This window comes from Apteryx rowi, unplaced genomic scaffold, assembly GCF_003343035.1.
Source record: "Apteryx rowi isolate R43461 unplaced genomic scaffold, aptRow1 scaffold_210, whole genome shotgun sequence".
Classification (NCBI taxonomy): domain Eukaryota; kingdom Metazoa; phylum Chordata; class Aves; order Apterygiformes; family Apterygidae; genus Apteryx; species Apteryx rowi.
The window spans coordinates 976,462-1,001,492 of record NW_020448420.1 but is presented as its reverse complement, the minus strand read 5'-3'; the positions used below and the strand labels follow the sequence as shown (position 1 = coordinate 1,001,492).

The following is a 25,031-nucleotide window of genomic DNA, read 5'->3' as shown; positions in this document are numbered from 1 at the left end:
GCAGGAGTCTTTTGCCAAGATTCCTCCTTGTCATAGGTTTACCAGATCCACTATCACACACTGAAGGTGTGGGGACTTGCATACTAGGAGAGAAGAAACTTGCAAAGACTCATATTAGGAAAAAAAAAAACAAAACCCACCAAACCAATCTCCTTCAGTGAAGGTACGTGAATACATTCTTTACTAGGCAGATGTTAAGGAGTCTGAAGGCACATTACACAGAAAACAAGTGCTTCAGCTGCAAAAGATCACAGAATTGAGAATATTGCCAATATCCCTGTGCATATCGCTGTTATTTATCTGTGCTGTAGAGAATATAACTTTTATTTCCCTCCAGCAAATTGATTTTGTACACACTTGTCTGACATATGAACTTTCAAAAAAATTTTTTTGATTCATTTTTTTTTGGGTCCAGAGGTTGTAGCTACGTTTGCTGACACCCTGAGTTCCTCCAGTTAGCTGCCAGAACTTAAATCCAGGCTCTTTGATTCATGACCCTGTCTCTTTTCCATTATGCCTGAGCACTGATACCCTAAACTGAACTCTGGGAATTTGATTCTGAACTTCACAGGCTTGGCGTCTCCATTTAGGTGCACATAGCAGATGAGTACTATGTCCTTATATGCCCTCAACTGGTATCTCTGTTTAGGGATATTGCTTAGTATTGCTTGCTCTCCTGCTTGGTACTTCTGGAACTTGGAATTTGCTCTTTTGGATTCTCTTGGCAGACAGACCTCAACTTGGTCTTCTGCCTGTTTCTTTTGGCCTTTAGCCTTTACAGAGATATGTTCTTCTTTCCTGAGACCTGTCTTCAGCTCAACTGTCTGGGAGAACTGGCTGTGACTTTTCTCATCCTTTGCCCTTTGGTTTTGCAAAGACCCTGACCTGCACAGGTCACTGATATTGCAGAAAATGTGATTTCTGTGAAACCTTGCTCTTGATGTTCATTTTTTTCCATTTCCTTTTCCAAATATCCCTCTTAGCACCTTTGCTTCACTTGGCTTTGTTTTAATATTTCATGCAACTTTAAACTTTGCCCACTTCACAGCACTGCATTTACCTGGTGATGTTAAACCAATATAAAATGCTTTGCAGATCCCTGATTCAGTTATAACATTATGAAATCAATACAGGGAACAGTTCCTGAAGAATATTTTTGAGGAATCAAAACAAAAGTGTAGATGCTGTCTCATACTGTTTAAACAAAACAAAATGTTCACATACATTGCACTTGGTCATAGACTGCTAGAGCAGAAAATGTCCATGTTAGAGTAAACAATGTGGAAAAAATTGACCTGAGGTCACTGATGACTTCAAAATCACAACAGTTAATCTTCTTTACCTTCCTCTCCAAAAAAATGTCATTTTGGTGATCTGAACAGTGATATTATGAACTCTTTCAGCAGAACTTTTATAGATTTCCTGAGTAGTGTAGGATGACTTCCATCATAGGAAAAAAATCTGGTTCTATCACTCCTAAACATATGTCTATTCTCTTTCAGAGAACTTTTTAAAAATAACTCTTCTTGACCAATTTTAAATTACTAAAATTACTTGAGTTTCAAGGAGGTGGGACAGAGCATCAGAGCTCTTTGTCTGGTAGATAAATACACTTGTAAGTGTACTGTGAAGCCTGAGATGCATCCAAGGTTTGCTTCCCTCTCTGACTACCAATGGATTCAACACAACCCATTTTGAGGGCCTTCCAGCTGGTAATTAGTGTGGATGGGTGAATTTGTCCTTAAGTCAGGCTTTGATGTCTCTGCTGCACAGCACAGGAATGACTCTGTAGAGGCAGTGGCTACCTTTTTACTACTAAATAAAATGGGCCAGGCAGCATTCTCTGCCCTTTGGGCAAGTGATGTAGCCTAGCTCACATTCACATGTCTAAATTCTCTTTTCCTCTTAAAACATTATGGCTGTGCCCAAATGGGCTAGTAAGCAACTGCCAAGATTGTTCCATCCCCCAAACTGAGCCCAGGTAGCATCTAGGAGAGTGGGAGTTAGCGTGGGTGAGAACTGTATTGGGAGCATGCTAACACCTAAATGGCATTGATGATTGCAGTCCAGAACTCAGGTCAGTATCCTGGCCCTTTTTAGGTTACAGGACAGATATACTCATTAATTTCCACTATTACACATTATAGTGATCACTGTGATGGCAGAGTTATAGCGATGACAATTACCAACAATACTGAACAGCAAGGAAAAGAACTTTTGCTATTAATACCTAACAATTTCCAGCAATAGAAAAGCGTAGCAAACAAATGGTGGGAATACACTCCCTCTCCACTTACTCCAGTGGCTTTTGGTTGGTTTCATATTCTGTGACTATGAATGTGTAAGTGGGGTAAGCTTGGAAAACCCTTGCTTCCTCAAGGAAAAATAATGGTGACCACATGGTGCCTTTGCCCCAGTTCCAATCCACAGTAATTTCTGTTTGGACCAAAATAGTTTTTTTCTGCATTTGCATGTTGCTGCTCTGAGTGAAGTACTTTTAGGCTATTGCCTTGAGGTACTCTGTCCTGTACAATTCTGATCATGTGGCAATAATCTGTGCTTTGGCACAAGGCTTCCTTTTCATTTCTAAAAATGCRTGTTTTCCAGCTCAGTTATAAGATGACCTAAAAAATGCATCTCTTGTAACCCCATCCATTTGTTTAGTGGTCAGTGCAGCCCAACAACAAATGTCAGAGAAACTTCATTTTTTCAATTAGAAAGGAAAGAAGTGGAAGCTTAACACATGGCATGTCAGGGATGGACAGAGAAGTATAGGCCTAATTAGCATTCCCTAGGTGATTTTCATCCAGGTCATTTTTTATATCTTGACAGGACAGTACTGTTTTGATAGGTCTCTGAACTGCAAGTCATAAATGTCAAAGTGGATCAGCGTTCTCTTTCTCTGGGTAGTGACTGTTATTTTAATTTTTTCCCCTATTTTCAGGAGAATAATAATAATAATAATCTTCTCACTTATGTTAATAGATGAAGGCATCTGGGAATTCCAGGTTGTACTTTTTCCTGGAAAATTCCATGTAAGATTTTTTCTGATAAACAATGAAGTTGATAATATCCTTGAAGTCTAGTGGGTTTATTTTTAGTAATATTTGATCATTCCCAGGTAACTTGTATTTATCCAGAAAGGAGGAGACAATAGCTCACTGTGGATGTAGTTTTGTATATGAATGTCTTTTACCCTAATCCTGCAATGTGATCTTTGCAGAAGGACATCTCTGAATGCTGTACAGAGGTATTTGAGGTCATGGAGGATATATCTATATTATGTAATGAAACTCAACACACAGACCCCTGGAGTGTTATTGTCCTGAACTCATACATCCAGAYGGTGCAGAGGTGCTAGCCCTGTGCTCTACAGAGTCCTCTGTTAACAATACTGCCTAAAAGCTACAGGTTATGATGAGCTGCAGAAGGCTTCTTGGTTGATTGAAGTGAGGCCTAGACTAAAGAGGCTGGGAATCAGTGGTCTACAATGTGCCAAGATAAAGACTTTTGTAACACTTTCAGTTCTCACCTGAGTTGTTCACAGGGATGGCCAAAGAGGGTTGTCAAATGCATGAGGAGAGTGCTGAAATTCATTTCTGGTTTTGCTTTGACCTGGGCCTCCTCAGCCAGATAACAAACGTCCCCTGTCTACTCTCCATCCATACACAGAGCCTATATAGCTTAGAAATAAGTCCTTCTGACAGGGGAGGGGGCTCCACAACAGCTGTGTTCAGAGACAAAAGTATCTGTCTACTTCGGCTGCCCCTGAAGAGAGAAGATGAAAGGAGGGTGCCCCAATGGGAAACCACAGCTGCAGTCCTGGCCAGAGACCTGGGCTGGGTGCTGTGGGCAGTACAGGCCAGGGAGTAAAGAGAGGCAGCCTTGCTTGTGTGTCGTCTTAATCTGGAGCTAGGCTGCTAATTTCCCTTCATCACTGGTAGCTTTACTTAGAGGATGGCCAGGCAAGAGAGTGTGACAAGTATTAAGAAGCTGTCACAAATCTGGTGAAGCTGATAAAACTATGTGTTTGTGATTAAGGCCAAGTAAGTCACTAAGAAAACAGCTGCACAGGTTTAATTCATTGTTGTTTGCTACCCTCCCTCTGCCAGCAATTATTTATTCCTGTAGGATACCCAGCAGAAAGAAATATGTACCCATGCCTCGGCCATTCCCATTCCCAGTCTGGCATCTTAGTGGAAACCCTCCTTCTTTGGTATTGCAAGCTATCAGGTGCATTGGGAGGTAAAGTGATTTTGTTTTAAACTCGGTGAGCAGGGTTTAAACTAACACACATTGTGTTTAAATTAATTTAAATTAACTTAAATTCTAAATGATTCTAAGTGAAATGAAAATCATGCTTTTACTTAAATGAATGTAACTTCATTGTGAAGCTAAATCCTCAGATTCATATCTGAATACTCAGAAAGGTGGGCTGTTGTGTGGAATTTTTCTTTAGCATGGAATTATGATTTTGTTTCAGACAGAAGTAACAGTTTTTGGTACTGCACTGTCATAAATGTATGTTACTTGAATCTTTAGCACCAGATCAAATGCTTCTATGCAAACTGTGAAAATGAAATTCAAGAAAATTGCCTTCATTAAAGTATAAATGAAACCATTTGCTGAACTTACAAAGACATTCCCAACCTGCTTTTGGCATAAAATGTATCTTTTACAGCCTATCTTGGCACACACGTCTCTTGCTTCCCAATTATGAATGCCTTGGGGTGACCAAGTAAGCAATAATTCCAGCTGCTCCTGACAGAAGAAGACGCTGCTGCACTGCATTATTTTTCTGATGAATGTATATTTCCACTAAGCCGAAATAGGCTCTGCATCAGCAACATCTATAACAACAGGGATTTAAAAAGTGGGTCAGGTATATTGATGGATTGGAGAAAGAGAATGGGTGAAGGAGAGTGTGTGTGAGTATGCGCATAGATGTGGATGTACTTATGTCTTCATATTTTCCTTCAAATACCGCACTAATTGATTCAGGTCCTCTAATGTCAGTCGTAGAAAGAGCCTTCAGTATAAAGTGCTTTACTCAGAGCTTTAGACACCATGGCTGAGAATCACACTCTGTTACAGTTAATAGCAGTTCATCCTCTTGACTTGTATGAGGACAGCATTTTACCTTGTAACTTCTAAACTAGTTCAGGGCAGGATCTAGATAACACAGTTATTAAACCATTTGTTCTCACTACCACTCTTTACTACTGTCACTGAAATTGCATAGCTGCCAATGACAAGAGGTTGTTTGTGATTAAAAAATGTCTAAAATGGGATGACAAATTTCAGGAGGCACAGACTAAAATCAGCAGACCAATGATTACAATCAGCAAGAGAAGTAGATGGAAAAACTTTTTTGTCTGGTGTTAATACATCAGGCATCTAGAGGGGAGGATGTATTGTGAAAACATCTGCAGTGCAAAGTTTGATTCCCTGGGGTGAGAAAGGAGATGGAGGAAACAGCAGCATCTGCACTTAGACTGAGAAATCTCTGCTTTTGTTGTTTATTTTAACAGCAATAGTGAGCTTTATGCTGTGCTGATGGCTCTGGAGGTTTTCCACTTTTCTTTTCACTGGCTGTCCAGGGGAGAGCCCTGTCAGAGCATGCTTCCTGGGAGCTGCCCATTGGCTAATGCATCAACTGGAAGGGAACAGAGATCTGGAAAGAAGCACCTAAGCCATCAAATTTAGTCCTTTGCAGTAGCAGGCAGCCCTGTGATAAATGTTTAGCACACACAAGTCAACAGATCTGCTACTCTGTGTACATTCCAGGAGCCACAGAATACTTTCCAAAAACTTGTAATAACTTAAAAGTCTGTAGTACAAAGGCCAGAACCACAAAAGCCCACCACACCACAAGAAGAGAGCAGAAGAGATCAGGGGCATTACCAGTGTGTTCGGACTCTAAGGTATCAGGAGAATTTGTCCCCTAAAGAAGTCTAGAAGACCCTACAAAGTAAACAATCCTTCAGTCTATTGATGGAGACCAAAACTTTCCAGTCAGTCCCTGCCAGTCTGCTCTGAAAAAATTTTCTGGCTCCAACCCTGGAGACCACCTTAACCCTCTATGTCTGAGCAAGACACACCATGATTTGGACAGCTGTTCATCCACCATACCCATTCAGTTCATCTCTATCTTCTGAGAGAGCAAATTAGGTTCTCCATTAATATTAAATACGGACATTGAAATAATGAGATGCATACTAGAAACTAACTGGACACAGAACATCAGATCCATTTTATGTTGACAATTCACCCACCATTACAAAAATCTTGTTAAAAAAAARAAAAGGATCATGAAAATAAGCTAACTTTATGTTTGTTTGCTTTCCAGTTAGTCCTTGCTGCAGCGGGAAGGAGAAAGGGCTCTTTACAGACTAGCACAGGAATCTTGGCTGTTGCTGTCCTGTGTTGGCACTATATTTGTCTATCTTCTTTTTCACTGTTGTTCTATACAGTAGCAAGGATCGGGTGGAAAATCTGTCCTTTCTTATGTATGTTTATAAATCATACCCCTCCAGGTGGGACTGCTATCAAACTAGGTTATCTTTCAGACTCTGTATCATAGACAATGTCTCTTAAAACTATCTCATGGGGTTTCCAGGCCTCTGTGGTCCATATGCTTCTAGCCTTTAAAGAACACAGAAGAAAGCAGATGGGCAGACATTGCAAAAGAGAAAACAAGTGAAAGCTTCAGTCCATTCCTTATACCAGGAGGTCATATGTAATATTCCAGAGCAGTGCACAGCGAAGAGGAGCCTGTGAAAGAGACCATTATTAGTTACATTGTCCTTGGGCAGAAACTATGGCATTTCAGCATACAAATCACCAAGTACTTTCTAAACAGAAGAACTGAACTCTGTGTTGCAAAACTTTGAAAATTTTGTCTATAAATAGATCACTTGTTCCAAATGGGTGGGAATGTATGAGTTTATAACTCCTTAAGGTAAAAATAGCTTTATATTTTTTGTAGTGCTGAGCAGATTCTTGAAAAACCCTGAATGCAGCCCTGTTATTTACCATTTTGTGGTAACCTTCATATTGAATTGTTTTTCRGGGGGGACTGGTAAGGCAGAAAATACTAATTAGCTCTCTCCTTTTTTGATAGCCTGTCTTATTACAAAACTAATTAGTATCTGACTTTTATTGTTGTGAGAATTAGAATACTGAAAAAAGCCTCAGAGTAACAGAATTAAAAATGTGAGATTTTCCTAATGATTCTGTGCTGGGTCAGAAACTTATTCATTTCTTCCAACAAACTTCCATTTTCTTTGAAAAAGAAAAGAGAGTACCATTTTGGATACCTGAAGTTCCATTACTGCACTGGATTCTTAAAACTAGCCTCTGAGAAAATGGGAGCAGTAAAGCGTGGAAGGTATTCAGGGCTAGACTTGTTAAGTAAAAAAATTGTGTTTGATATCAGTAAAGGTTTCTGCTTGAAAACTAGTGGCACAATATTTATGACCTTCAGTCTAGAACTGAGAATACTCAGGAATTTGTTTGCTTGGCATCTGAAAGGAAAACAAAGCATCCAGAAAGGAGAGAAAGCCTTATTGCCACCCTGTCACTGTAAATAAACTGAGTAACAAGGGACTAGGATTAAAAATATATTAATGGATTTATGGAGAAGGGTCAAAAATAACAGCAGTGATGTCTTTTGCTGTTGAAACACTTTAATAAAAGGCATCTGGCCTAAAAGCATGACCTTGAAAAATCAGAAGTAATCCAAGATACCTAATTTTCTGAAGTGGGTTGGTTTATGTTAGGGGACTTCATTAATTGAAAAGCTCTGAACTACAGTGTTTGACCTTTGAGGATGAATCAAATAGCTACATGATTGAGAAGAATTATCTGTATCAATATAAGTAGCCCCATTTTAAAAGGGAATAAAGCACACTGATTTGAGCTACTGATCTGAGCACTTTAAATACAGTGGGAACAGAATCTATTTCAGTGATTGTATTAGTTTTTCTATGTCTGAACTGGTAGACTGGCACTAATACTGTGTGTAGGCAAACCTGTAGAAATAGGTGACTTATGTGCAGGATGCAACACAGATGATGTAAACTTGCAAATTTTGGTTTTATGTTGCTCCTGACGTTAATTGCTTTAAGTCAGTTATGATTCAGATGGAATGTAACTGGTCTTAATGGACCACAGCTGGTTGTGAAGTGTATAATTTTATGACATCTTATGTCTAAATTTGTTACATACCACTATGTATTGTTTTACATAAGTAGGTGCTAAAAGAACATGTTAAAATGATGCATTTGCGCTTTGTTTAATTTTTACCAGTGTGCATATTTATACATTTTAGTATTATATACCTGTCAGATCTTCTCTATACTTCAGTTTACTTGTAAAATGGTACTGGCATCTTTTCTAAAACAAGGGTGGAAGTTCATTTTGATTTATATCAGTTGCATTACTGGCCAGCCTTTTATTTATTGAATTATTTGGCTCCTTTCTTCCTGATATGACTGTAGAATGAGCCTTTGTGTCTGTACTCTTCTGTACTCCCTTCCCCTCTCCGCCATGCAGCACTGTCATCTCTACTATTTTGAATATAGCTGGTTGAATGAGCAAACCCAGTCTGCATTTCTCTACCTGTGAAATCCAAAGAGACCTCAAGAGAAAGGATTTCTTGGCAAAGAACGTCTTAAAGGTCTGAATGGAGGGCATCCCAGGAGAAAATCCATCCTAAATGTTGAAGTAGAAACATATTCTTGGAAATAATGAATCTTTTTTCCTGCTTGGGCAGCCTGATTCTAGTACACCTTATCAAAAAGAATCTACATAACTGAAAGATGCAGGACTTTGAACCATTTCTTTCAGGCTGTAATTGTTAGTTTTCAACTGACTATAAGCTGTTCTCTGATGTTCTTTCTAGAAAGAATTCTTAAAAATACTGTGTGAATTGCTGTTTGCCAAAGACCAATTCACATGGTCTAATATCTAATATAGCTTTTCCCAAACTGTTTGATGGGGAAAGGGAATAGCAGCATATAGGCTCCAGTTCAGCTATTCAGTTATGAATATCTTTGCCAAAGTAAAAATGTGGCTGAAAACAGGTGAAGACTCTGTTGTTTGAAAGTTCTCCCATTCTGTCATTTGTCTACACCCTGCCATGCCTACACCGGAAACTCTAATTTCTTTTTTCATTAATATACCAGTCATATTGCAGAAGTTCTGCAGGTATACATGTCAAAACTCTGCTTCAGAATAAAGGTTTTGCTATACTCATTAAGTACCACATCCTCTGAGAGCCTTTCGCAAGTAGTCCTGTCCTAGTGTTTCYTCAGCCCTACCAGCAGAAGTGACTGGTGCTTTTAATGTGTGTCTTCCTTGGAGGAAGCAGTCTTTCTAGTCCTTAAGAAGCAGAGGTTACAATGTTTCAGCAAGAAAGATGGACTTTTCTCCTTGCAAAAGGCTGGGACTTCCACTTGTTTTTCTGGTGTAACAATTTTCAATCATTGGCTTGTTCTCAATCTCAAAACATGAAATATGCTCCATGTGCATTGGATGTGAGAGACAGGAGTTCAGATCCTGGCTCTCTCATTAGTGTTCTAGGTAACTTTCAACAACACATTGGCAGTGACTTGACCTCTGCATACATTATATTGTCTAGATGCAAACTGTTTTGTTTAATCTAACAAGAAGGACTTTTGAAAGCTATGTAAAAGCTGAATATGCCAAGAGAAGTGAGCTACTTAGCATAATTCTTGCCTGAAGGTGCTTATATTTGTTTATCACCTTTGATCTCAAAAAAGATGCTTTGTCACAAACTAAACTTTTTCCTACTAGAAGTGAGTGGCTGGGGAAATAATTGAAAAAAAAGTTACAGATATTACAGATATAGACTGTACTGTGTCACTATCATCTCTGTTTCTTGGTCTTAAACTTGAATTTGTAAGACTAGCTTGTTGCATATGTTGCCTATTTGTAGCTGATGATCTAGTTCAGTGCTCTGAAAGCTGTATGAARCCCAGATGGATCGAGCCAGATTCTAACTGCAGTTAAATGTGTGTCCATTGGTAGTAACCGGCCACTTCGCTTACTGCATGGGGGCCTAAGGATTAAAACTATTTCCAGTTATCATAATAACACTGCTCAGCATAGTCTCGTTTCTTAACCAACAGTGTACAGACAGACAAAGGGGCCTTAGGACTATTTCATTTCTGCCTCTGCGATCATGAGAGAGCTGACACAGGACAGAAGTGCCTTCTGGTTTTATATGGATAACACTCTCCTGAGGAATTTAGTTCACCCCTTACTGCTGCTTCATTTCTCCTCAAAGACAGATGAGTGGTAAGCTACCCCACTGAAACTGGCTCTCTGATCTGTATGTAGTATTTACATTATTTAAAACATGTAACCATTAAAAAAATACACTGTTCTGGGTGTGAGCTGGTGACAACAGTTTCCTTCTTGCCTGTGCCTAGTCTCTGCATCCCAGTCATGGCATCAACTATTACAGTCCCTGCATACAGCAGATTTCCTTTTACCTCAGACTTTGGCCATAACAGGTCTTGGCACAACTACGAGATAGCACTCACTGAAATAAAATTGCATCAAGTCACATCAGATCTGAAGGTGACTCAAAGAAGCATTTTTATTTCTGAATGCAGTTTTATGATGCTTTACGTGCACTGTTCACAGAATACTACATTTGTCATGAAAGTGAGTGTTGGGCTTATTTCATTTGCAGAACCCACAAGCTCCTTTTTCTGCTAAATGAATAAAATTGCTCAGTATGGTTCTAAAATTGCCCCTCACTTTGAATCCTTCTGAGTGTTACATGGTCTAGGACTCTTGCTTTGCAACWACAACAACAAAAAAAGAATTCATATAATATCGATCTTGAATTGATATAAATCTCATTCTTTTCTTAAAATTTACAGAAACAGGATACTCATGCATTAGTCCTCCTTTCTTAACACAGTTACATGCTCTGGATGATAATGCAGATGTGTTCCACTTAGCTCTGTGGTATCTGTATCTACTTCCAAGTGTTATCACACAACGCCCTGCACTGGATAGAGTGTTAGACCTGCTCAAGTGTGTTCCTTGGGGTCATGTTACACTCTGGTGGCTGCAAGTTACAAAGGACATAAATCCTAATGCTAGGAACACTATTCATGTCTTCCATTTTATGGTTTGTGAATACGAAAATTATGGCTTTTGCCATGTATGTAGTCCAGGACAGGGTATACTAAGCCTGCTCAAAATCTCCTAGTTTTTATTTTTTCAGGAAATCATAGCAGATCCATTATTTTAGTTGGAATAACAAATATGCAAGCTACTTTATATGGCAAAAAACAAGTATATAGGCCTTTCTTAAGATTCCTGACTCTACAATATGTACGCATGGGAAGTTTGCCCCTTCTCTCTGTTGCTTCACCCCCTACTGTTGTGCACTACAGAGTTCTCTCAAGAGTGAAGCCTGATGCCATCATGGGAGAGTCTTTATGCTGCTGCAGCTGACTGATGAGTGAAACCCTGTCTTTTTATTAATTACATCTTATTTTTTTTGTAAATTTCATACATGGATTTTGCATCCTAACTTTCCAGATAAACCAAGGACTGACCTTTGATCTGTTCTGCCAGCACATATGATCATCATAGCCCTGTACATGACAGCACTTTGGTTGTGGCAGTGTGGAGCTCAGTGTAGGCCAACTGTCAAATACGCACCCAGCTTTTAGGAATAGTTTGCAGCTTGCCTTGAGGATTGTGTTGCTTTCGCTCCTTCTCTAACAATATCTTAGCTTGGTAGTTTAAAGATAGTTCATACATGCCCACAACTAGCTGCAGTGACCGCAGTAGAGCAGTATCTGGCGCATCTCTAATTTTTCGCTATCCCTCTTCTTTCTTCCTGTTTCTCTTTCTATACCTGAAGTAGAATGTTAAAATTTCTTGCATTTCAAAAAAAAAAAAAAAAAAAGCTATGTAAGACCATTATGTGCACTTCTAGTATCTTTTTTGTTTATTAAAAAACATCAAATATAGACACGTAACCAGGATGGAAACACCTTCCTTTTATTAGCCATTTTTCCCTAGGCTTCTCTGTCTAGAACAAAATGAAACAGGCAATTGTGAATTATATGGCTATCAAAAGATTTTGGTAATGTCATAAACCATTAAAATGAAGCTTGTACAGTCTTCTTCTTTGTAATCAACAAGATCTTGAGATGAGAGCAAAGCCTGAAATTTAAAATATCCTTTTATTTGTTACAGTACTTGAATGTGATTTCTTCATTCCTTCTGCTCACTCCTTTGTCTGCTTGATTCAAATAGCACACAGAAGCCCTGCTCTAATCAGTTGATCGTCCTATTTTTAATTTGTGGGAGTGATTTAATCCCTTTGTATTACAGAAGGGGCAAGTGATTTCATAAACCTGAGTAATGAGATTTGTTAAGCATTATTTTGTCATGAGGATCTTTCCTAGAGAACATATCCACCCAGGAAAATATTTAATTAAAACATAATGGGTGAAACAGTATGCTGCTTCGTAGTAAAATTCTGCAAGGTTCCTCTTCCTATGAGGTTTTAAATTCTTTCGCCTCCCACCAAAGTCAGCATGAGAGAAGGGCTATGGGAAGACCTGGTTTGCCAGCACTGATTAAAGGAGAATGTACAAGACATAAATCAGTTATTCAGAAATAGTATTAGAATTTTGAGATCAGACACCTTAGGTAGTCTTCCCTTTAATAATGTATGTTGCAAGGCTTCTTTTATTAAATATGGGAATAACAACAGTCAGATCTGTAATTATCATTATTGACTCGAATTAACAAAAATCAGTCTTGAGAGGTTGTGTGTCCAAGGGTTAGAAATAGCCTTACCTGGATTTCCCTACATCTTTTACAAGAAAATACAGATGTGATTTGCTAGATTAATATACACGAGTATCTAAACTGGGTCTCTGAAATCACGGAAGACGTGCAGGCAGTTCAGATGAGCTTCCATGTGAGCAGCAAGTGGGGATAAAGCTGACAACATGAGGCTGCCATAAGCTGAGCTGGCTGCGCAGCCCCGTCCTGCAGTGGAACGGGGGAAATATCCTTTCCATGCCTCTGGCTCTTTTTGGCTGCTCTTGTTGCTTCCTGTTCCTCCTGCCCCTGGGATCAACAGCAGGGACAGCAGCAAGTTCAGGCATTCGCTAGCTCCTTGCCTGGCCTCCTAAGGATGCAGAGGCTTTTGCCTATTGTGAACAGCTCCTGGTGCTTTTCTCCTCCTGGACTCTTCATAGTATGTGTGACTTTTGGACATTGGAAAATGTGGTGTCCAAAAGAAGTTGTGGCCTATGTGTGTCTCAAAGGTATGGCATTTGATCACCTCTGATATGCACAATAACATCTCTGGGAAGTCTCTTATAGCCATAGTTTGCTGCTTGGATTAAGTATTCCTTCTGTTGGCTTTGTTGTCTTTGCTGATGCCTTTAGGGTCTGAGCCTCACCTACTGATGTTTTGTTGTTCTGAGCCTTGATGTTCTGAACAATGTGTTTTGCCAGCCAGCTAATGTAATACTGTTCCTTTGAAGGCATCAGATGCTGCAACTTGATAGCCTAACTACTTTTTCACTTTACTGTATAGAATGATCAGTCTTCACCTTTGGTTGGCCTCCAGTAGTGCAGCAACATTATTCCTCTAGGCATCAGAAAGGTAATGAATGCCCTTCAACCTGCTAATGCTTCTTCTTCTCTGTCTCAGTTACCGGCACTAGACTACTAATGTTTGAGTTCCACAGGTGATGTTGATACCAACAGAGGTAAGCATGACACTTCAATTATTAATGCCCCAAGATCTGATTTTTACAAGCACAGGGATCCTGCAGCTTTTGTTTACTCCATATGGAGTTGGGAATTCTTTGTATTTCTAAAAATGGAGCCCATAGCTTTTCTTGGGGAACAGACAGAGAAAGAGCCAAGATTTGCAAAAGTCTCTGGTGATTTTGAAAACTTCTGTCTTAAGACACTCTAAAGGGTCTAGCATTTTTCTAAATAATTTCTAACAGTCAGAACCATCCATAGGGTGTTGAGGTTTGTATACCAAAATTAGGCAATTCAGAATCTCTGAGTTCCATTTGGATAATCTTGTTTTCTTGTTTGGAAAATCCTTTTCAAATTTTGGGATAGTGGCACTAAAAAAGGTTATAGGCTAAGTCCAAAACTCTCCCTCTCCTACTTTTTTCTCTCTTTTTTCCTTCAGTAAAAGATGCAGTTATTCTACCATTTTGTTCTAACTATTTGTTTAAGGCCATTGGTTTTTGCATAGTTTAGAGGTTCCTTATTTGATGAAAAGGTTGTGTCTTCATGTATCATACTTCAGGAAGCGGGACAGATAATGAGAATAGAGAGGACATTGATGTAAATATTACCATATCAAATTTGTGAGCCGAAGAGAGAAGATGCAGGTTTGCATCCTTCCAAATATGGCAATTTAAGAAGAATGTTGGTTCATTAATGTTTAAATGTAGTTCTCAATAGTTTATGTGCAACATAATTCACTTGTGTGGTCCTGGCTGCTTTCAGAGAGCTGGGTATTACTTGTCAGTGTCAAACCTTTTAGTCTTCCTTGCATACTGGAGCTCATTATGGGGGATCATAGCTTCAGGTGAGGTAACTTGATTCACTTATGCATGAGTTAAGCATGAAACATATAAATATTTAAAACTGATGTATATTGACTAGTGTAATATTGCATATAGAATTAGTTGTCCAGTTTGTCTGCCAGAGTTTCAAAGCTTGCAGTTTCATTATCACATTATCTAAGTCTGATGGGCTGGGTTTCTAATGGATTTGTGCTTCTGTCCTTTCCTTCAGCTGCTCCTTAAGCTCTTCTGAGCTCCTTTGTGACCCAGATGAATTGAAATCTTGTCAGCTTAGTGCACTGACAAATGAAAATAGGCGACTAATGTTGCTCATCTTTTGATGTTTCATTCTCTGCTCACCAAGAATGTCTCTTGTACTGTGATCACTTAAAATCCTACACACTCAGCATAGCCATGTTTTTCATAGAGACTGATTGCAATCTGTTGATAAAGAATATCATCTTGAGCAGATGCTCACCAGTAGCTACCTCTTCTTATATTTAGTATAACAATAAATAATGAAGTAAGACCGCAAAGGACAATTTAACCATGTGGTCTGACCTCCTCTGTATCTTAGGTCATTAATTTTCATACAGGTACCAGCATGGAGGGCAGCAACTTGCACTTGGCTAAAATGTGGCTTCCAAAAAGACACGTTGTTCTGGATGGAAGACATCAAACCATTAAAAATTTCTTTGTGCCCTTGTTAGTTTGTTTTGTGATGAATCATCACTTTAAGAAGAAATATCGTGCACTTCATCTGAATTTGTCTGACTTCAGTTTCCACCACAGCTTCTTGTTATGCCTTTCTCTGCTAGATTACAGAGCCCTTCAGAATTCAGTATTTTTTCTCCATAGAGGTACTTACATGCTGTAATCAAGTCAATCTTTTTGATATGATAAACAGATTGAGCTCTTTAAGTCTCACTTAGCAGCATTTTTCTTCAATTCTCAAATCACATTTTCAGCTCTTAATCTGCCCCCTCTCCAATTTTTCCGCAATTTTTTCAAAATATGGACAGGAACACAGTATACAGGATTGGTCTCATCAACAATATATCCATAGATAAAACAACCTTCCTACTTCCTACTCCCTGATGCAGATTAATTCTTCTTGTTACCAGTGTCACACTGAGAGGTTATGACGAGTTGTTGACTACAACCCCTAAATCCATTTCAGCAAGTGCTGTCTCCCTTTCTGTACGTAGTGTCTACATTCCTTCACACTAGTTATAGGGATTTAGTTATAGTAAACGTATTTTGTTTTACTAGGCCCAATTTTGCTACTCATTTCAGATTATTCACCTGACTGCTTGGCCCTTATTACTCTTACCATTCCACCAATTTTTGTGTCATTTTCAGAAATGACTTCCCTTTCACAGAAACGTACCACTTTGACAAAGGTTACTGTCAGGCAGTTCTTTGTCAATTTAGCATGTGCCTTACTGATATTGTTGGGTACTACATTTTCTTTCACACTGTCCTGAAGAATTAAAATCATCAATATGCACTTCAATCAACCAAACACGCAGTCTTGTCAAAGAATGAATTTAGAGAAGTTTGATTAGACCTGGTCTTCATAAAAAAATTTTGATTGGAATTATTTTGATTTCTTTCACTGAAATCTTTCTTACTTAAAACCATTATTCCCACTATTATATAGGGTTCTGGTGTTGGCCTGTAGTTACCTGCCATTCCACTTACCCTTTTTGGAGTGATGGTATAACATGAGCACACCTTTGGAATTCTGCAAGTATTCCAAAGTTTATTAAAATGTCAGCAGGTGAAGGAGTTCAGATATCTGTTCTACAACTCAGAGTAAAAGTTATGCAAGTTTGCTGATAGGAGAATGGTCATGATTTCTATCTTTCTTAATTACTAACAGGCTGGAACAGTTCTCCATAGTCTTCACGAGATCTGTCTGTTTCTTTTGTAGTACAGAAGTACTTAATGAACATATTTACACTTTCTGCATCAGCACAAAAACACTTACGAACTCCATTTACTGATGGGCCAACATCACTGCTGGATTTTCTTTTATTCTTAACACACTTAACATGTCTCATTTGTCTTCAGCTCTTACAACCACCGGGTCTTCCTGCCTATTAACTTCCCTTATCAATTTTCCATATTGTGTAACTTGCAATTTATATCAACTGTAATTTATATCAATTTCTTTTTGTTTTCCATTTTATTTCTAACTACCACCTTTGAGTTTTTAAGGGAAAGTTACTGTTTTCTGTGATTGCAAAATCATAGTCTTTTGGCCATTTAATAAAGTCTTTAAGAATGCCCCCCTTTTAGTGTTTTCACTAAATGCTTTTTGTCTTGTCAGCTTCACTTACTGTTTTCTTCAGTTTGAGGAAATGAGCTTTTTTGAAGCACCAGAAATATATAGTTTTCACTGACACTCTCCCTCCTTTACCCATGGTGAATGTAATCAGGCTATGATCACTTGTTTCCAGGCAACTACTAACTTTTAATTTAACAATATCTGCCATTTTATCTAATGAGGTTCCAATACTTATCTCTGTTTCAGGGTAGGATATCTACTGGGCTACAAAATTACCTTCTGCAACTGGTAGAAGTCCTTAATAACAGCACAGCCTGTAACTGAAGTTAGACAAGGGCTACATTTGTTTTCTAACAAACAAGGAAAGTTAGGACACTACACATGAATAAATGTTTAATTTACCCCTGATGTTTTAGCAGTTTCCAAAAGTTTTCACCCAACTTTAACCAGGCCTGAATTTTAGTGGAAAACATGGGCTTTTGGGGGCTTTGGTAGTTAAATTTTGGACACTTCAGAGCTTCCTGCTACAACAACACTAACACCCTTTGTCAAAAAAGGAAAGCTTGTTTTCCTTTTTTAAAAAAGTAACACTTACGAGGAAATAAAGGGGTTGGAATTAAGAATGCATATGCAGCACTGAATGGGGCTGGTACCCTGGAATAAACCAGACTAATGAGGGCCGCCACAATTTGCAGAGACCTGAAGATCACCTGTACCGGCTGGCCATGCCCCGCTAGCTCCTTGCTTGGCCTGCAAGCACAGTTGGGCTGGCTGACAGTGGGCTCACCGCATACAGTGCCGGCCGCCTCTGCACCTGCCACCAGCACCCACCTGCACAGCAGGCTGCCATTCTGGGGGTCAAACTGAGAAGAAACTCCATCACAAACAGGAGCACCACGACCAACCTCCCCACTTAAGGCAGCAGGACAACTCGCCGACATTAAAAACTCTCTCCTTATTTACTCGCARCATCTGTGATGCCAACTGCCAGAGAGAAATGGCTTCACCCAAACCCCGAGCCTGGTATTAACAGATTTGAATCATCGTGCCGGTATTGTAACCCATAACCGAGCTGCCATGTTCTGCCCTCACCAGTAATGTGGTTGGTTCACCCAAACCACGCACTTGCCCTCCAGCGGGGCTCACGGACGCCTCTAACGGCCGTTACGGGTTCGAGGCATGACGCCGCCCGCGGTTAACGGTCACGCGGCCCCGCCCCGCTGCGCAGCTAAGGCACGAGGCGCCCACGCGCCGCGAGCTCCCTCCCGGCGCCTTCACTGCGCGCTTCCCCCGGCAGCGGCGGTCTCCCGGCTGAGCAGGGGCCTCCTTCCTTGGGGGCTAATTTAAAAGGCAGCCTCTTTCCCTCCCGATGGGCTCTTCTGTCACGCTCCGCACTTTTAAAGTCCCCTCCGTGCACACTGGTCCGCCGTCCCGCGCGACCGTTGTTTTTCCACACGCGGCCAACGGCCCTGCGGGGAAATAACGGCGCCCGCAGGCGGCAACCGACACTGGCTGCCCCTCACCGCCGTCCCGCACCGGGGGCAGCAGGGCAGGAAACCCCCCCGCCCCCCTGCGCTCCGCTCCGGCCCCTCCTGCGGTGCCCGGCGGTGCCCGCCCCCCCGCCGCGGCGGGGCGCGGCTGGCGGCGGGCCAGCGCCGCTGAGGATATTAATAGGCGGCCTTGAGCAAGCGGCGCCTCGCGGGCAGGGCTGGGCGGTTGTGGGCGAAAGCTCCGGCTCCGCGCGGTGCCCGCTCCAGCGCAGGACGAGCTCGGCGCGGGAGCGGCCGCGGCGGGGAGGTGCTTCGCTTCCCTTCGCTTCCCTTCCCTTCCCTTCCCTTCCCTTCCCCTCTGCTCCGGTCTGCACCGGGCGCCCTCTGCGAGCGGCGGCGGCTCCCACTGCGAAGGCGAGATGGAGGGTAACCGCTGCGGGCACAGCCGCCTGCTCGCTCTCTCCTCCTCGTTTGAGCGCCGGGAGGGGTGGGCACCCGGGCGACCACCGCGCCGCGGGCTCCCGCGGAGGGAGGCAGGGAGGGAGGAGGCGGTGTCTCGCCCGCTCCGTGCCCCGGCAGGGCCCCTCGCCTCTCCCCCCGCCGCCTCGGGGCTTGCGCTGGCCCTGCGGCCTGGCCCCAGCCACGGGCGCCTGCCGCGGCGCCGGGAGCAGCGGCGGCCTTGCGGCGGGGAAGGGAGGCCGGGCCGGCTCGCCGCTGCGGGCCGAGAGGGTGCGGGCTGCCTTCCCGAAGGGTCAGCGGCTCCCGCAGCAACGTACGGAGATGAGCGGACAGGCTGCCTGTTGAATCTCTTGCCCTATATCCTTATAGATCTTCCTTTCGTTGAAGTGCAGCAGTGTTGTATCCAGAATGCTTTAATACGGTATAGCGCTTGCAACAGTTACTGTAAAAAAGCATTGTGGTACAGTATTTTCGTTGAAATAAATGATTATTTATTGAGTGGTGCCTTTTTTTTCTTTTTTCCCCCTCAGGCACCAGAATAAAATGGGCATGGCAATACAGTGATTTGCTTTGGAGCAAAATGTCTTTGGAAGGGAGAAATTAATCCTACTTTATAAATGTACTATCAAATTAACTTACTAACCTGCATCAACAGGAAGATCTTGCATCATTACATAATGAAAAACAAAAGTTTACTATGTTTGTAAACCTTGGTGACATGAAAGACCTATAGCTAATAATGAGGCTTCTGGAGAAGCTTAGAAGATGGCAGAGAATAAATTGTGGCATGCTTAGGTTTCAAATATGCCATTAATTGCAAGGTTARGAAATGAGGACTTCCCTGATCTTGTGAGAGGAAACCTATTGCTAGTCAAAAAATAGTAAGTGTTGGCAGATGGCAGTCCCCTCTCCCACAAGAACATTATTCTTGATAAGAGTTGCTCCACTTCTTCCAAAGCGAGATCTCCTCATCCATGCTTACTGTAAGACTAAAAGAAACATGTTTTATTAGACTTTTTTTAAAGTTGTTACTCCCAGGTTGAGAAAGTATTCTAGCTTATCTTGTTGTGTCTTACATTCTTGGGGTGGGGGGCAAAGCAGTTAGCACTCTAGTGGGGGGAAATCTCCAAATAAAATAATGTATTTGGGAGAAATTTCAGGCACTTAATGTTTAAGAATGATGGTTCCCTCTTGTTTGGTTTGCTATAAATTGAATGAGCATTAGTAAAGTTACATGACACTTCTAGTGTGCAGGAAAGCATGTTCTAGTGTGCACAGTCATTTAAGACMTTTTAGCATGTGAATAGCAGCTCCAAAAGTATTTGATTTCATTTATAGTTCATCTTAATTTCCTCTGTCAAGACAACACCAAAGATGCTTTTAGCGGAGATCTTGGTGTTCTCTTTGGCTGAGTATTAGTGTTCTTGCTCAAATGCTGCCCAAAGTATGCTGCCAAAAGTCTGATATGGATTTCCTTCCAAAACCGTTTGCTTGTGCTGGTGAGGGCTAGAATGTGCCTAGTGCAAATACATTCCCATGCCTGCTACTGCAAGCCTCTCAGGCTCTCTGCCTTGCTCATGAGTAGCATCTATAACTTCTACATACTTTCTCATCAGAAATTCTTCAGTCTGTCTCCCCATCCTCTGTTGCCTTTAACTTTGTTGATTTGCTGTGTTTTACCGTAGGCTTTGTCTGGTGAATGTGTTTCCCCTCAGCAGGGTGCTGAAGGAAGTTGAGCTGCACTGTAGCCTTTGCTAGTGGTGTTGGGTGTAGCCATTTCATGGATTCAGGTGACTGGGGACTTGGGGAAAGATTTTGCTAATGACATGCTGAGTAGTTGGAGAAATAGGGCTGTTTAGTTCCTGAGGTGGTAAAGCCTTTGCTGCCTGCTGAAGGTTTTTTGCTTTTTCCAGCAAGCATGAATCTACCTTAAAAAAATAGATCTTTCTGGGCTGCTGTGTGCGGTAGTTCTCCTTTCTGTATGAATTTTACATGCTCTTAGCTGGATCCTGTTAAACCTGTGTGGAAAAACATCTGGGAGGCAGAGACTGAAGAGCAGCAGTAGCACTATCTTTGCTTTGCACAACTGGAACAGCTGGCAAAGTGGGTACAGTTGCAGTGGAGACATGGATGTGTTCCCCAGTGTATCGAATTATCCTTGCAGGGGCTACTGTGGTCAGGAAAGCAGTAGGAGCAGTCCTGGGGAATGACACTTTTTTTTTTTTTTAGCACTTTTTGCATGTGTGAAATTGTACATTTGTGAAGTTCATCTCGCTTGTTGCTAATTTAGCCTAATTTCTCTCCGAGATTATCACTGCTATCCACAAGGGTAGCCTTGCTGGCTGTGCAGGGATGAGCACAAGGATTCTTTAGGCTATGCCTCCACTGACAAAAGTGATAGCAAACCCTCCTATATGGATAGGGACCAAGCTGCAGATTCCCACTCCTAGCTGCAGAAGCCAGTTCAGACTGCATATGTCTTTCAATCATAGCTGTCATTTGGCATCAATGTAGCTTTCCAAGGCTGTTCTGGCAAGGAAAAAACCTGGAGAGTTATGTGCTTAAAAAAAAGAGTGGAGATATTCCCTTGTGGGGCATAAAGGCTGAGTTTATTAAGCAGAGTCTCAAGCAAGTCCTTACTGGCTCATCAAGTACAACAAATAGAATMAGAGCTGGAAAAAGAGGAAGGGAGCAGGCAGCATTTATGCAGTATGCTGCCTTCTGGATCACATGCTGCTTTGTGCATATGCGGTATGTTTGGGGAGTTATGTGGGTTAAGTCTGCCAGCAGAATGGGGAGATGAATCGGCAAATGTTTACTTCATATATGACAGTGTCACCTCAGACAGGTGTAATGTTTAGCATGGTAAACGTACTGAAAATTAGAGTGACTTTGAGGCTCTGGTAGTGTGACACTGTGGTTAGTCTTCTGGTCTGGGCAGAGGAATAGTTTCTCTCCTGTATCTTAGAATCTTATAAAAAAAATAATAAAATCAGTTCATTGGAAGAAGGGAAACACAGGTGTGCAAGAAATAAGTTTGCATCAAACAAAGCCATTCTATGTGATTACATTGATTATATTTAAAATGAATGAAATTTTATTGTTGGTTAATGAACATTTAGCAACAAAGCTTAATCTGACACTTAAGAAGTAAAACAAATAATTCTTCTTTTTTGATTAAGGCATCTTTTAAGTTGTCACTTATACAGCCAAGAATTGTTACTTTGTAATGCATTAGGGGATCTTGTTGAATGCTAATTCTGCTGGTTTTACCTATTAGATAGTTTAGTTTTCATATGCCTTAATTCCCCTGGCCTTAAGTATTTAAAGCTGCCTGCTTCTGTAAGGAGCATCTGTATTTCCATAAACACTTAGCACGTGTTCTAAGCACAAAATATGGGCACGTTAAAATACATGGATTTGTATTTTTCTGATCTCCCCCCCCCCATAGTCAGATCTGAGAGTTAGCCCCAGTGTTCAACCAGATGTTTACAGAACTACCTCTTCAGGCTTTGCAAAAAACAAAAGTTAGATTTCTTGCAGCCTTTTTTTTTTTTTTTTTTAATCTTTTTGTCACAAACTCTAGAGGATGTTGGAGACAATTGTTTGTAAAGCATTAGCAGCTCAAGGGGACTCGAGACAGACATGGCTAACTTGAGGCTGTTCCCCCCCCCCTTTTTTTTATTCTTCAGTCTGTGCATGCAGGTTATTATATTTTAGCATTAATGGAGTTTATGCATGTGCAATGAGTTTATGCAATTATTTTAAATAAATTTAAAAGGTAGATAGTTGTTGTTTGTGGTATGTCGGTGGAGGTTATTTTTGTTGATGGGTATTGTCAAAAAACATACAGTGAATCAGGGTTAGTATAAGGGTAATAAGTGGTGACTTTGACCTGGTTCAAATGTACGTCCATCTGTATTACTGTTTGTTCAGTGTATGTGATCTTGATTTTCCTCAGTGAAAAACTTGCCAAATGTTGGTGACTGGAGGCATGTTTAAAGAAAAAAAAGTCACTGGACCAGGGGTCATCAATGCTGTCAATATGATGAGGAAAGTAGTTCTTAATGACCAAGGTCTTTTGTCAGTGAAACGGAAATAATTCTATAAAGGAGCTGGTCAAATCTAGATAATTGGAACAGCTTTTGGCTGTAAGGCTTGGGTGTCCCTGCCCTTTGTCATATCTCACCTTATGCAATCTGAAAAGCCTCAGAAATATGATCTTATCCATTGGCAAATGCCAGGGTCTCAACAAGAAAGGTGGTATCATAAGCTGCTTGGCTTCCTTCCCCTACTTACACTGGCAAGACAGCTTGTGTCTCATTGAGCTGCTTAAACTTTTTTTTCTCATGCAGACCTCCTCCATTGTTCAGGGATTATTGATCCCCCTTTGATGCAATTTAACACGTTAAAAAGCTGTGTAACTTGGTGAATAGGGAAAAGTGAGCAACAAATGCGATATATACCTGGTATTTGGTTGCGGTGTTGCTGATCTGAAATGACTGATGGAAAGTGTTGGCATGGTCAGAATGAAAAAAGTTGTACACCTTCTGCCTGTAATCACTTAGAGAAAAATGAAAGATGGGTTACAGGTGCAGCCAGACTGCAGCTGGTGCAGTGACTGCAGCTGGGCCTGTTTCGGTTGCTGTAGCTGGCTGGGGCTCACATGGCTTCATTGGTGAGCTCTAGTGTGCATGGCATGGTTGGTCTCTGCTACTGCCAGGCATCATCCAGGCCACTGCCCTCAAAGAGGACTGCCAGCATCTCATGCTGGGGCTCGTTGGTGTGTGTTGTCACCCCTGCAGCTTGGCCTCCACCACCTCAGGAGTGGTTTTGCAAAACCCCCTCAGAAAAGCAGGACTGGCACAAATGCAAAGCAATATGTCCAGAGCCCTCCCGAGGTTCTCATCTGTGCAACTGGTCTCTGCTGATCAGACCAGCAATGTTACAATGGTCTGGGGGTCCATGGAGCCCTGGAGTGTGTACTAAGCCATACATGACAATATCCATCTTCCAGCCTTATTAGTTCAGACTAGTTTCTACTTCTGCTACTAACCTTCCAGGGAGCCCTTGAGTGACTCATACTGGCATGCTGTGCCTTTGCTTTTCCAAGAGAAAGCCAGAAATGACTATTGTGCTTTGTGGGTTTGTGTGTATGTGTGTGGGGGTTTTTTTTTGTTTTTTTTTCTGCCTGTGCTCATCAGCCCAGTGTTAGGCACTGTATTTGGCTTCTGCCTTAGGAAATTGTCAATGTATATGTGCATACAATGGAAAATTAAAGAGAAAGTAATTTTATCACCATCTTGCATGAGCAGAACCAAGCTACAGAGGTTACATGATTTGCCCAGTGTCAAAGTAGGTCTTTGAGCTAGAATACTTTGGATTTAAAAAAAAATGGAAATTAGAGTGGTAAATTTAAAATGTGAATTTACAATCTAGTAACTGCATTGCACAAGAACAGGTCAGTGCAAGGCAGCTTACTCCATTTTTGAAAGTGGATTAAACTACCTTGCTGCATATAGTATGCTAATAGATTAAGAATACTTACATAGGAGCTAGTTCAGAGGACCTAGTGGGCTGGAAAGGTACATCCCAATTTACTATGCACTAACTTCCTCATATGAGTAAATAAGGGCGTATCTATCTCAGAGCAATGTACACATAAATTAGTGAAGAGTTAATTGGAAATGCTTTGTAGGGAAAAAAAAAGGAAGTGTTTATGATGTGGAAAAAAAAAAARTTGTTTTGACTGTAACTTGAATGTACACGTAAAACTTCCTAAAAAGAAAATAAACTTTTCTCTTCATTTATTTTTACATTTGAACTCTTATTGAATCACAGAAAGCTCTATTTTATTAAATTACTGCTTTCTTAGTTGAACTTTCAAAGACTGGAGTTAAAAATTGTTTTTATGTTATGGCTAAAAATATAGTTCTTTCATGAAATTGCAGGCTGTCATGCGTTGCTTTTAAAATCAAGTTGCAGGACTTCCATTTGGAAGAAAACCTTGTATTTTCATGTCATTTTTTTCCAGTGGGAAGCATAGAAATTTGAGAGATTCTTTATATTTTATGTGGGTCACACATAGATTGGTCATTTCCATCACATCTCAACCCCCTGAAGTTGTTACAGACCTTGATATCCCAGGCACAGTGCCTGTGATTGACTTGTACATTGCAA

General features: G+C 41.0%; 1 protein-coding gene across 1 annotated transcript in view; it reads left to right on the top strand.

Annotated features, from left to right (window-relative positions):
- Positions 1–18,656: 18,656 nt before the first annotated feature.
- The window catches only part of GADL1 (glutamate decarboxylase like 1), an 87,136-nt gene continuing 80,761 nt past the window's right edge, over positions 18,657–25,031 (top strand). The window contains exon 1 of the mRNA XM_026064202.1: positions 18,657–18,699. The gene's annotated coding sequence lies outside the window, so the exon portion shown is untranslated. The remainder of the gene's footprint in view (positions 18,700–25,031) is intronic.